The 12,204-nt window shown below is 34.6% G+C and overlaps 1 protein-coding gene and 1 non-coding gene across 4 annotated transcripts in view; both read right to left on the bottom strand.

Moving 5' to 3' along the window:
• GRIK2 (glutamate ionotropic receptor kainate type subunit 2) overlaps positions 1–12,204 on the bottom strand; it is a 1,201,378-nt gene that overhangs the window by 1,119,881 nt on the left and 69,293 nt on the right. For all 3 annotated transcript variants that reach the window (XM_063666452.1, XM_063666454.1, XM_063666453.1), the window contains exon 3: positions 4,698–4,763. The gene's annotated coding sequence lies outside the window, so the exon portion shown is untranslated. The remainder of the gene's footprint in view (positions 1–4,697; positions 4,764–12,204) is intronic.
• LOC129039808 (small nucleolar RNA U13) lies at positions 10,177–10,280 on the bottom strand. The gene has a single exon (XR_008503506.1). It is a non-coding gene; the product is annotated as a small nucleolar RNA U13 (small nucleolar RNA).

Raw genomic sequence — 12,204 nt, 5'->3', positions numbered from 1 at the left:
GAGGTGGCTGGTTGTAGGAGATGTGGAAAGAGTTTGGACAGGTGGACCAAGTTGAGCACATATGTGGACATAAGTCCTTCCAGAGCCAGCAGTAGAAAGAAAAATGCGTAAGCCACCGCATTTGAGCATAGAACTTCATGGAGTCTGAGATCCCTAACTTTAAATCTGGCCTTTCAAATAATTATGAAGGTCAATTTGTAAAAGAAATAGGATAAAACATATTTTATTCAACAATCTGTTGGTTTGATTTGTAACTTTAAATATTTAGACATCTGGGCCTCCATTTTACTCATCCCCTGTCCCTATGATGTAAGGAGTAGACAGGACAGCCACCATCCTCCATGTCATGTGCCAGACATGAGGCTAAGGGGACACATGGAAAGATGATCAGTGAAAATGTATGTAAGTCACTTTAAAAATAAATTGATTAGGAAATTAATTAACAGATATTCTCTACTTTGTTTTTACATTCCTTCTGTTAAATTTTTAAGTCCATCTTCAAAACAGAGCTAACCAGTACTTGCTAGTCAATTTCCCTGTTAGTCAATGCCTGTTCTAGGAATAGTGGCCCCCAAACCCCCTTCTGAATGGACAGGGGGCTGTCTTATCCCTCCCCTTGGCATAGTTTACTAGATGATTGTGGGTAACTGGTCTGAGCTGGACAAATTTTGATTTCTCCCAAAATTAGTTATAAGGATACAAAAACTCTAGTTTATCTCTGATGGGCAGTTCACTTAAGGGATACAGTGCCAAGGTGAGGTAGCTAAGTCAGGCTCATGAGCAAATGGAGCAGAGGAAGAGTATCTGGACAAACAGAGAATCATAAAGCAGGCTTACACAGAAAGATGCTTAGCAGAGAGTCCTTACAGCCCACAATAAAAAGGGAAAGAGAGGGAGAGAAGCTGCCTTGATTTCTGCTGCTTTCCAAATCCTGCTTCCAGACCTAGTGAATGGCAGCTGTATTTTCTCCTTTGAATTCTAAAAGGATTCCCTTGTATACTTATAACTTAGGCATTTTACTTATGCTAACTTAAGTAGTACTTAAGAATAGTCATCTTTCAATAAAGAGCAAATAGGTTTTGCCATGTCTAATTCTGTAATTCTATGATGACATTTTGCATACAACTCATATGCAGAAATAAAGTTAAACCAAACTTTTACCTTCATGAGAATCCTATAATGTAGGTACTATTATTATCACTGTTGTACAAATGAGAAAGCTGAGGCACCAGAGAAGTTAAATAACTTGCCCAATGTCATCCAATTAATGTTTAATGTCATTCAGTTAGGATTCAAACACAGGCTGCGCGGCTCCAAAGATCCCTACTCTTAAGAATGATAATTTACAGCACATCAATCATTTTTCTATGATTCAAAATCATCATATTTTAGAGAAAGCTTATGATAACTCATAATTTATTTAGAAGTTACATTAAGCAGAGTAAATAAAACAATACAGCTATTAAAAGGAACTTCAGAAAACCATAAGCATTTCGAATTATGAGTTTCATATGCAGATTTAAAATAACAAAACCTTTAACCTTCTTTTACAGAATGCCTCATTGACCATCCTTTCTCAGAGGAGTTATAAAGAAGATTGATATATTATAAAATCATTATGAAAATTAGGAGATTTATTTTAATTTTCCAATGGATAAGCAAACATGAACTAGACAGTAATAAGACCAAATATTTATTAAGCACTCAAGAGACTCTGAGTAACAATTCTTACACAGCTGAGAATCTTTTTGCAATTTAAAATAATTTCATATATAGTCTTCATTCCTCTGTAATATATATTTAGTTAAAACATAAGAAACTAAGACTATTATGTGATTAAATTAAAATTGTAATGGTTTTTTAAACTAAAATTGATATCATTTTAAGATAAAACCAAATATAATCCCTAAAATTAAGCTTTAAAATTTTAATGACCAACAACATATCAATAATTAGCAGTTCTGTGTTTTGGACCATTAGGAATTAGACAATAATAGTCTGCCATTTCTAATCTGACCCTAACTCTGTGAGGCACAGCAGAAAACATGGGAAAAATATCTGTCACAAAGAGTGTACAACTTGGCTTGAAAAACAAAAGGTACTCACATGAAACAAGTGCAGGGTAAAAATAAAAGTATTCTTTGTTATTTATTTGTGCCTTAAACCTATTAAAAATTAGCTGGGTCAACTTTAAATGGCAGCATATAATCTAGCTGTATATTATATGGTATAAAATATAAGTCCAACAGAGAAAATAGATAATGAGTATTAAGAGTCAAAGAAGGTGTCTTGTAGCAAGAAAATAAATCTTTACCTTATCCTTACAAGATGAGAAGTATTTCAATAAACAGAAAGAAGAGAAAGGTCAACATTTAATTATAGAGAAGCATCATAGACATCAGTTTGGAGACAGGCAGTATTATGTTGTGATTGTTCTCCCAACATCCATTCCTGGCACCATTAGCTCCATGGATAGGAGCTAATGATCCCAGTTCTAGGAATGAGACCTACATTGGCCCCAGGCAATTGATAATTCCATTCTTCATCCCACAGTCACTGGACCAGATTATCTAGGCCTAAGCCAATTAGCACACTGTGTCAACTCATCTGAGTGGTTCAAAAGGAAGACTTTTGATCCTGATGTGGGAAGGAAGGCTTTCTGTCACATTGATCATAAATGAAGCAGTATGTGGCCCTACTAGGAACAAGCAACCATGCTATGACATGACAGGATAGAAGGCAGAACAAACAAACATTTTTTTAAAAAAGCTTGAGTTGCTGGTTATTATAATTATTCTCAAGTATTGAAACATAAAAAGTGTGATTCTTCATAATCATGGCAAATAGAGATGCTTTCTACCAAAGAAGTATTGTCAGCATATGGTACCACTGATTTGTGATTCTGTTTACAGTCCCTAAAATGTGGCATCTATAAAGAGGAATTTTGCTTTCCAGTTGCATAATACTCTTGTTGATAACATATATCAACAATGAAGAAAATACAGAGAGGGATTTGCAAAACACTTCTATTGTGTATAATATGTACAACCTATTGACTTCAATGATAATCACTTCATTGAAAGTGTAGCAAGTTTTTATCTCTATCTCAAAGATATTTTCAGAGTCAGAGATTATAAAAGTTGTATGTTATGGTAACACCCAATAATCTTTCAGGAAGAATATAAGCATAATTGCACTAAAATGAAAATCACTGCTAAGCCAGTAAATGACCAAATTTATATTCTTTTTCAAAAAATAAGTTTTGCTAATGTGTTTTAGTTTCTAAAACACCCAGAATACTACTCATAATGCTGCTTTAATCAGTCAGAGTTTCTCTGAATGATTTTCTTTCCTAACACAGTCAGAACACTTGGAATGGCACAGCATAGACAAAATCAAAATAAAAGAGTAAGTTTATATAACTCCTATTTCAAATAAGAATAAGTACAATGTAACTAATCCATATTCTCTTGATTTAAATCAGTTACAGTATTAATTCACCTAGCTAAATTTCTTATTTTTCCTTTGAAATCTAAATAGTCCCTTTATTACTTGCAGTCAGTAGTATCTAACTGAAATTTAGGTCACCCTACAGCCCTCTTTTGTTCCCCTATTCTAGTTTCCAAATCTCTAAGTTTCATCATTTTAATTTCAGTCAGCACAATATATACATGCACAAAATCAATACTCAATTTGATAGATAGAGGACAAATTTTAACCAACTTTATCTCAATCAAACCTTTTCCCAAATTTTATCTTTCTTTTAAATGCCCTCTAATGCTCAATGTTTTAAAGTTCTTTTCATTTTGCTCCCAATACCTCTCTTCACATTGTCAACAATAACTTGCACATTTTTTCTTATTTTTCATTTGGAAATTTTGAGCATTGAATAAGCCACAGCAATTGATTCCTTTTTCACCTAAATTACAACTTGAAACTTTTTTTTTAATGTATAGAAATAACATCTTACCACTACAAACAATGCTACTTAACCCTCATACACCAACAGTTCTGGTTTATTCAACTTTCATAATATACTTGCTTTTTGAATAAATTTTAAAAAGAAATTTTAAAAATTCAATAATATTTTTTTAATCTCTAAAATCAGTAGTTTTTCTAAACTTCTGAAGTAATCTCCTCAACATATTAAATCTAAACATTATAAGAAATGGTAACCCTATTTTTTCTAAAGATGTTTATAGAGATTTTTGCTAAACTTCCAAAAATGTCACCCAACGACTTGTTAATATAGCAAAACCAACTTTATTTGGAATTTCTGCACTAAAGGAGAACACCATCTTGAGAAAGTTTTAGCAGTATCTCAAAAGAAGGCTATCAGCACTGAGATAGTTATAAGATGGTGAGGTCTGAACCCAGGTGATTTAAGGTAGGTCTTTCAAGACAGGGAACTGATTAGGATTGGATAAAACTTTTTGGTATATTCATTTAGGATTGGTAGACATAGCACAGTGAGGGTCTCGAAGCAAATCTTAAAAAATAAGCCCCTGTTTGATAAGTGAGCAGTTTTCCCAAGTCACCAGATACCCAGGTCACCAGATTATGTCCAATAAATTGGTCTGTAGGAAAGTTCTGAAACAAACAGTGAATTTATATATTGGTTTATAGTTTTATCTCTCCCAGACAAAATTTTCCTGGAACAAACAACTAGGTCAGGTCGACATAGTCTAAAATCTTACCAAATTCCTGTCGACACAAATGGTCTTGTTTCTCAATTCTCCATCATGGTCATTCTTCAGCCTGATCTGGAAAACAGATGGTTATCACATGGGGGAGATGATTACATAGATGTTTGTACAGTCATCATTACATATCTGAATTCTGTTGGTGGTCATTTCAACCACTGCATACACCAGGTTTCCTTGTTCTTTTTGTTGGATTATCATTTGATGTAACAGTGGTTATGAAAAGCATTTAAGATACTAGAGATTACACATTTGAACATTGTAGTACCACTGTCAAATACCAAGAATACTATGATCAGATTCTGTAATCTACACATAAGCCAAGAGCCAAGGGTGGCCAAACTAAACTAAATCAAGAAAACAGACTGCATCCACCAAAAAGCCTATAGACTAAATATGGGCATTTTAGTCAAATTACCTAATTTTACAATGTTCTTATTGGTTTCCTGGACCTTCTTAGTAATATTAAAATTATCAGAAATATCTATAGGGGGTAAAAAGAATATTATTTTTCCTAAAATGGTACATATAATACCTCTACAGTCCATTTATGTCTATGGACTCTATTTTTGAACAGAGAAGGTATTCTATTGATTTCTATGAACTTACTGACATTGTCTAACTCTCCTTTCAATATCTGAACCATAACATGTTAATATTTTCCCCATCATCCATGCCTCTAATAAAAAGTGATATAAAGAGGCTTGAAGGCAGAAGAAAACCATCTATAATTTCCCTGTGTAGTTAAACGGTTTCATATCTTAGTAAAGACATAGTTATTTTCTTCTTTGAAACAAGCTGTGTAGTTACCTTTTTTCTGAGAATGAAAAATAGCAATCAAAATGTAGCCGGGGTGATAGCAAAGACTACCTGAGTAGCCCGACACAAGCATTAATTTACAAAGATAAGTTCCTGTCTAAGTTACTGATAATATTCAAAAGGCTTTTGTGCCACAAATTCAATACCTGTGGTAGGGGGCTTCCCAAATAACAAGCTCTTGGCCAAAATACCCCTTCGTTGATGCTAAATTGTATTGTATGGTTTTGACACTCTTTAGAGATAATTAGGTGCCAGATAGGAGAACATGCAGTAAGGATGTCATGAAATAGATGAAATGTTATATTTTATAAAGAATCCAAAGATTTACCTACATAGTAAACCTTGTTGGTAAAGTCTGTAAACATGAGAGACAGGTATTAAATGCATTCCACATTTTCCCTTTCTGAGTCTAGCTCATTTCTGAGTCTAATTAATTTGAGATGTATATCTGAAGTACAGTCCAAAATTAGTAAAGAAATAGCCAGTCTCATAGTATGACCTTTTAAAAGTCCATGTGGTAAGAGGCAATAAGTGCCGGGAGGTGTTAACTTCATTGTCTTAAGGGTCAGAGTGAATAACCTTGGGCAAGAAAGACAAAAAATGTCAGATAATTTTGCAAGTTTGAATTTTAAAATATGATTAGCTCTACCTAATTGATCTAAGGATTGACAATGATAGGCACAATGAAGTTTCTGAGTAAGTACAAAGCTTTACAAAATCTTCTAACAGTCCTAGTAAGATGAGTGTTGTATCACTGGAGGGATTGGAATTCCAGGTTGAGAACACAGTAATGTGTTTGATACTCTCATAACCACAGCTCCCTAGCAAGTAAGTACATGAGCTCACTCTAAGAATTAGCAAATACTGATTAGGACATATTCAAAACCCATAGAAGAAAGTAGGTTATATAGACTCTTTGAAGACGTTGACAGGAGGTTCTTGTCTGTATTGGTATGGGTTCTTGTCCATATCGTACATTTACAGACATCTACCAGAGATATCATCAGCAATCCTAGTAAAAATTTCTTCACTTACATTGACTGACTATAGTGATCAATTTGTCCTTGTTGTAGTAGATGATTTCATGTAAAATTTTTGGCAAGGTTTCAGTTGAGGTCCTCTAGTATCATCAATTATCTACTATAAAGTGTCAGAGAATATCCTTGTGAAATTTACAACCAGATTTTTTCCAGTAACTCTTTTCAGTTTCTGGGGTCAATCACTGGCTACTATAATAGCTTATTTCAACCTTTCAAAAGAATTGGCTTCTAGGATTATCATGGGGCCCAGAATCTTAGTGAGGGCTATCTGCCTGCCATACTGATTATGTAGGCATTTCCTTTAACTCCATGCTATATGTTTTTGCATAGCTTCAACTTTTATGATAGCCAACTGTCAGGAAGTTCTAGAATATTTAAAATTTATGTAACCTGTTAACCATTTCTAACTGGGGTCTTAGTCAGCTCATGCTACCATGACAAAATACCACAGACCAAGTGGATTAAACAATAGAAATTTATTTTCCCACAGTTCTGGAGCCTGGAAATCCAAAATCAGGCTGCCAGCATAGACAGGTTCTGGTGAGAGCCCTTTTCTTGGCATGTTGATGGAGCCATATTACTGTGTGCTCACATGGCCTTCCTCAGTAGAGAAGAGAGAGCAAGGTCTCTGGTGTCTCTTTTTATAAGGGCATGAATCCCATCAAAAAGTCTCCACCCTCATGATCTCATCTAAACTTAATTTCCCCCCAAAGGCTCTACCTCCAAAAATCATCGTATTAGGCGTTGGAACTTCAATATTTGAATTTTGGAGGGACACAATTCCATAGCAATGGTTAATTGCTAAGATTAAAAACATTTATTAATACGTTGCACCCATTAGGATAGCTGTTGTCAAAAGTATGGAAAATAACAAGTGTTGGTGGGGTTGTAGAGAAATTAGAACCCCTATGCATTGCTGGTGGGAATGTAAATGGTGCTGTCACTCTGGAAAATTGATTGGCTGTTCCTCAAAAAGTTAAGCATAGAATTACCATATGACCCAGAAATTCCACTCCAAGGTATATACTCCAAAGAATTGAAAGCAGGGACTCAAACAGATACTTGTACACCAATGTTCATGGCTGCATTATTCCCAATAGCCAAAAGGTGGAAACAACCCAAGTGTCCATCAACAGGGGAATGGATAAACAAAATGTTGTATAGACATATAATGAAATACTAATCAGACATAAAAGAAGAATGAAATTCTGATACATGTGACCTTGAAAACATTATGCTTAGTGAGATAAGCCAAACACAAAAGAACAAATGCCGTGTAATTCCTCTTACATGAGTTACTTAGAATAAGGAAATTGATAGCGATGGAAAGTAGAATACAGGTTACAAGAGCTGGGATTAGTGGGGAACAGTTAGTGGGTACAGAGTTCCTGTTTGGGATGGTGACAAAGCTCTTGAAATAGTGGTAATTGTTGCACAACATTGTGTATGTACTTAATGCCATGGTTATATATACAGATATTAATATATAGACAGAACACTACAATTTTTAAAATGTTGTTTCCAAAGAATTCCAAAATTGTAGACTTATCCAATGGCTTACCTGCTCTGAAGGTATAAATCAACCTTGTCTTTGGCTATTGTCAAGCTCTGGCAAGTGCAAAAAATTCTACCATTAAGGCTAAATTTACTTCTGATTAGGTATATTTTAGGAGTGAATTGATATTTGTCATGGAATACACTGCCTGATATTTTCCAGTTTCAGAGGTAAGAGATGACCCATCAACAAACATTACTGAATCAGAATATTCTAGGGCAATTTATAATAAACCTGTTCAAACATAGTCAGTTATTGGACAGAAGCTAAACAATTGTGGGATTACCTTTCTTTGGGTAATGAAAGAGGTGAATAGGATTTAAAATATTACAAAAATGGACAGAATTGGTGAAGGAGAAAGTAATAAAATTTCAGGAATTAAGCCTGCTTGCTGAGAAATGGAACGTATTTTCAGTAAGTAAAACAGATTACACAGCATGAAAAAAACATCAAGCTTAAGGAAGATCCTAAAACCCAGTCAGTGAAGCCTCCACTTGTTTGGCTGCTGCTGCTGCTTACACAAGATTATGGATCTAGGGAAAGGCTGAAATAAGTAATTTGTCTGTGATGATTCCCATGGCTTTGGATCAGAACACTAAGGGATTTCCCAGAGTATTCATACACAAATAGGTACAGAGTTTATAATTAGAAAGGCCCACAGTCTGAGGCTTTTGAAGAGGTAATCTTACGTCACAAAATGCCTGTTAATATTTACATTCCCAGAAAACAGTTTCAGCTACCAAGGACTAAATAAGTCATATAAAAATGAGATGATTTTTTAAAAGCTAAGAATCCATTGCTTGCAGGTGCCAGTGAAAACCAGAAAACCTTTTAATTATTTCTTAGTAATCAGTCTAGGAAAATTTTGAGTGGCTTGTAACCTATCAATGGTGAAGAATGTACTCCCCTTAGGATAAATTATGTCCCAGATAATGTACTGTGTTTTGACAAAATTGTAATTTTGGGGGGCAGGAAATGATATAACCATTCTGAGCTAGAACATTAAGTAAATCAAAGTCAGCCTTCAAGCTCAACTTGTCTTTAGAACATAGCAAAAGTTAGTCAACATACTAAGAAAAATTTGCAATACTGAAGTTCCTTGTTAAGCACCTGTGAAAAACGGGAGGGTGACTCCATAAAACTTCAACTGCCCAGGTAAATATTTTAACTTTCCTAGGAGAAAACAAACAAATAAACAGGTATTGACTATTTTTAATCTAAAGGGACACTAAAGAAAGCAGAACAAAGTTTATAATGACGGCATTGAAGATTAAGTAGTATTGGGATTTGGTACCACAGGAAAGCAGAGGTTGACTTTTATTTGGGCCTAAGGTCCTGAGCAATCTATATCCTCACCCATTCATTTTCTTGGCTAAATGAATTGGAGTAGTACAAAGATCAGTATAATGTATGACTAATATTCTTTGCCTACTTGGCTTTTAGCTATTGACTTGAGAACTTCCGTAGCTTCTGGTTTTGGAGGATATTATAAAAGCCTTGGATCAATCTGAACCTTAACGAGTTCATCCCCAACAATTCTGCCAATATCAGTAGAATTTTTGCCCATAAAGAATCTAGCACGAAGATCTTCAAACTGGGCTTCATGTAGATACAAAAATACTGGAAAGTCAAAGTTTAGTTTAGCTAAAAATCTATAATCTGATTATCAATAGGGGAATTCTAAAAGACTTGAAGAAAAAGATAATTGAGAGAGTTTTGTTTGTTTTACTTTCTACTTAATTTTGCTGTGAACCTAAAACAGCTCTAAAAGGGAGAATTTTTAATTTAGCAATTCCACAGCTTTCATAAATCCTTCTGGCTTCCTATGCAATTCAGAGTCTTCTTAAGTAGTAATTCTTATGGCCCATTTAGTCTTTTTTTAATCCAATTTTTGTATATAAGATTACTCTTAACATATAAACCAATTGATATTGATCCAGAAACCTGGGTTTTATGTTTTTAAAGCTATTCTAAATGCTTTTGTAAATTTCTATCTTATCTACAGGTATGAAAGTCTTTGACAATGGCTTTCATCTAATACTAGTCTCTTTTTTTTCCATATCAGACTGGTATTGTGTTGATGTCCTAACAATGTTTGAGGGAGGCTCAGCTCACATATGAGCATTAAATCCTAACCATGATGCTTATAAATTACAAAAGGATCTAATGCTAGTCTTTTTATGAGTCTTAGGGCTTAAAGTCAACCAGAAGAGATTTGCCTTTTCTAAAGGGAATTTAACTTTCAGAGATGGGTCAGTTTTGGGGGTTTCTGGACACCCAAAAGATAAGAAAACCAGATCAGAAAGAGGAGTAGCAGTAGAGTATAATGAAAAAGCAAAAGATGAAGCAAGACAGTAAGACAAAAGCCATTAAGTTCAAGTTCTGATTGAGACTATCTAAAAGAAAGATAATTTCAAGTTTTTCAAGTTATTTAGCCAAAGAAACTTTGGCTAAATTTCAAGTTATTAGCCAAAGAAACTTTTAAGGAAGCAATTTTGGAATCAGAGTTTCTTTTGGGAGTTTCATTATAACAATAAAATCAATGTCCGCCATTGGATGTTTGGGATTTTTTTCCCTTTCTGTTCCAAAGTGCTTCTCAAATAAACAATTTTGTTCATATCGAAAGTTTCTCAAAGTGACCACTATGACCTAAATTATCCAAGGTGAAATCAGGTCATTTAGAAAGATATTTACAGAAATTGATGTGTAAAAATATGTAAGAGTTAGGATAATTGATCAGAATGAGGCACAGACTTAGTTTAAAATGAGATAAACTCATGAGAATTCTAGCATCAACCCATCAACAGTATTGTTGATGCACCTTTTGTCTTGGGCCCTCAAATGGTTGGCCTTTACCCTGCTACATCACACAGCCTCTCCCTTAGAATCACTCAACTATACAGACTTCAAAGTCCGTGTAGATGGAAACTTTGGATGAGAGATATCTTCCAGAATCAAGTTCTCATGGGAAGCAAACAAGACAAAACTAAGGAAAATTCTCATAAGATACTAATTGATAATAACGAAAGGCAAAATTTCTCCAAAAGAAACTGATTTAAGTGAAAACTTTCTGCAGTCCTCAGTCCCTGGGTCTGTTCTGAGAAACAGACTTATTGGGGCTTATGCTTATTCACTTTCTTCTTACAGAGTCACACACAGACACAAACACACACAGAGCAAGGACAAAGATAAAGAGTAGAGTTACGAATAACAAAGCTGATTTTTCAACAAAGATAACAGCTTTCAAATCTGATCAGAAAATAATAAAAGCATTATTATACAATCTCCTCCAAAATTGTATTTCCTGGAAGGGAATATAAACTTAGCATTTCACGAAAAAAGGAAAAAAAAAAAAAAAACAGATCAAAATCTTACTCTCCCCCATCACAGTCAGTGAGATTACTAAGCAGGAAGGTGAAAGAATCTCAGTGGAAGTACTGTTTCTGACTCAAAAATCTCAACGAGAGCAGTGAGGTGAGAACTCAACTGAATGTCAGTGGAACCTCCAGATCTGCTCTGTCTAATATGAGAGACCTTAGTTGTGCACGTATATTTCAATTTCAATTTAAAGCAGTTAAAATTAAATAAAATTAAAACTGAGGTCCTTAGTTAACTAGTCATATTTTAAGTGCACATGTGACTAATGACTACCATATTGGATGTTTCTATGATTGCATAAAGTTCTATTAGACATTACTGTTTCTGATTGTTGAACCCACCAATATCTCACCAAGCAACTTGGTAATCAAATAAATTTATTTGAACTCAATATAATAGGGAAAGCATCCCTTTAAAAGAATCTTAGCAGTGTCTCAGAAAACAGAAATCTGAGATTAGGTGGTTTAGGGCAAGATTTTTGAGGCAGGAAATTGGTTCGAAATGAACATAGTTTGTGATAGAATAATTTCAATTTGGTAGACAGCAATGTAAGGGGTTTTGTTTTGTTTCATTTTGTTTTGAGAAGGACTCTCGCTCTGTTGCCCAGGCGGGAATGCAATGGCAAGATCTCAGCTCACTGCAACCTTCGCCTCCCGGGTTCAAGCGATTATCCTACCTCACCCTTCCTAGTAGCTGGGATTACAGGTGC

This window comes from Pongo pygmaeus, chromosome 5, assembly GCF_028885625.2.
Source record: "Pongo pygmaeus isolate AG05252 chromosome 5, NHGRI_mPonPyg2-v2.0_pri, whole genome shotgun sequence".
Classification (NCBI taxonomy): Eukaryota; Metazoa; Chordata; class Mammalia; order Primates; family Hominidae; genus Pongo; species Pongo pygmaeus.
Note: the sequence above shows the minus strand (reverse complement) of the source record. Positions and strands in the feature narration are given on the sequence as shown.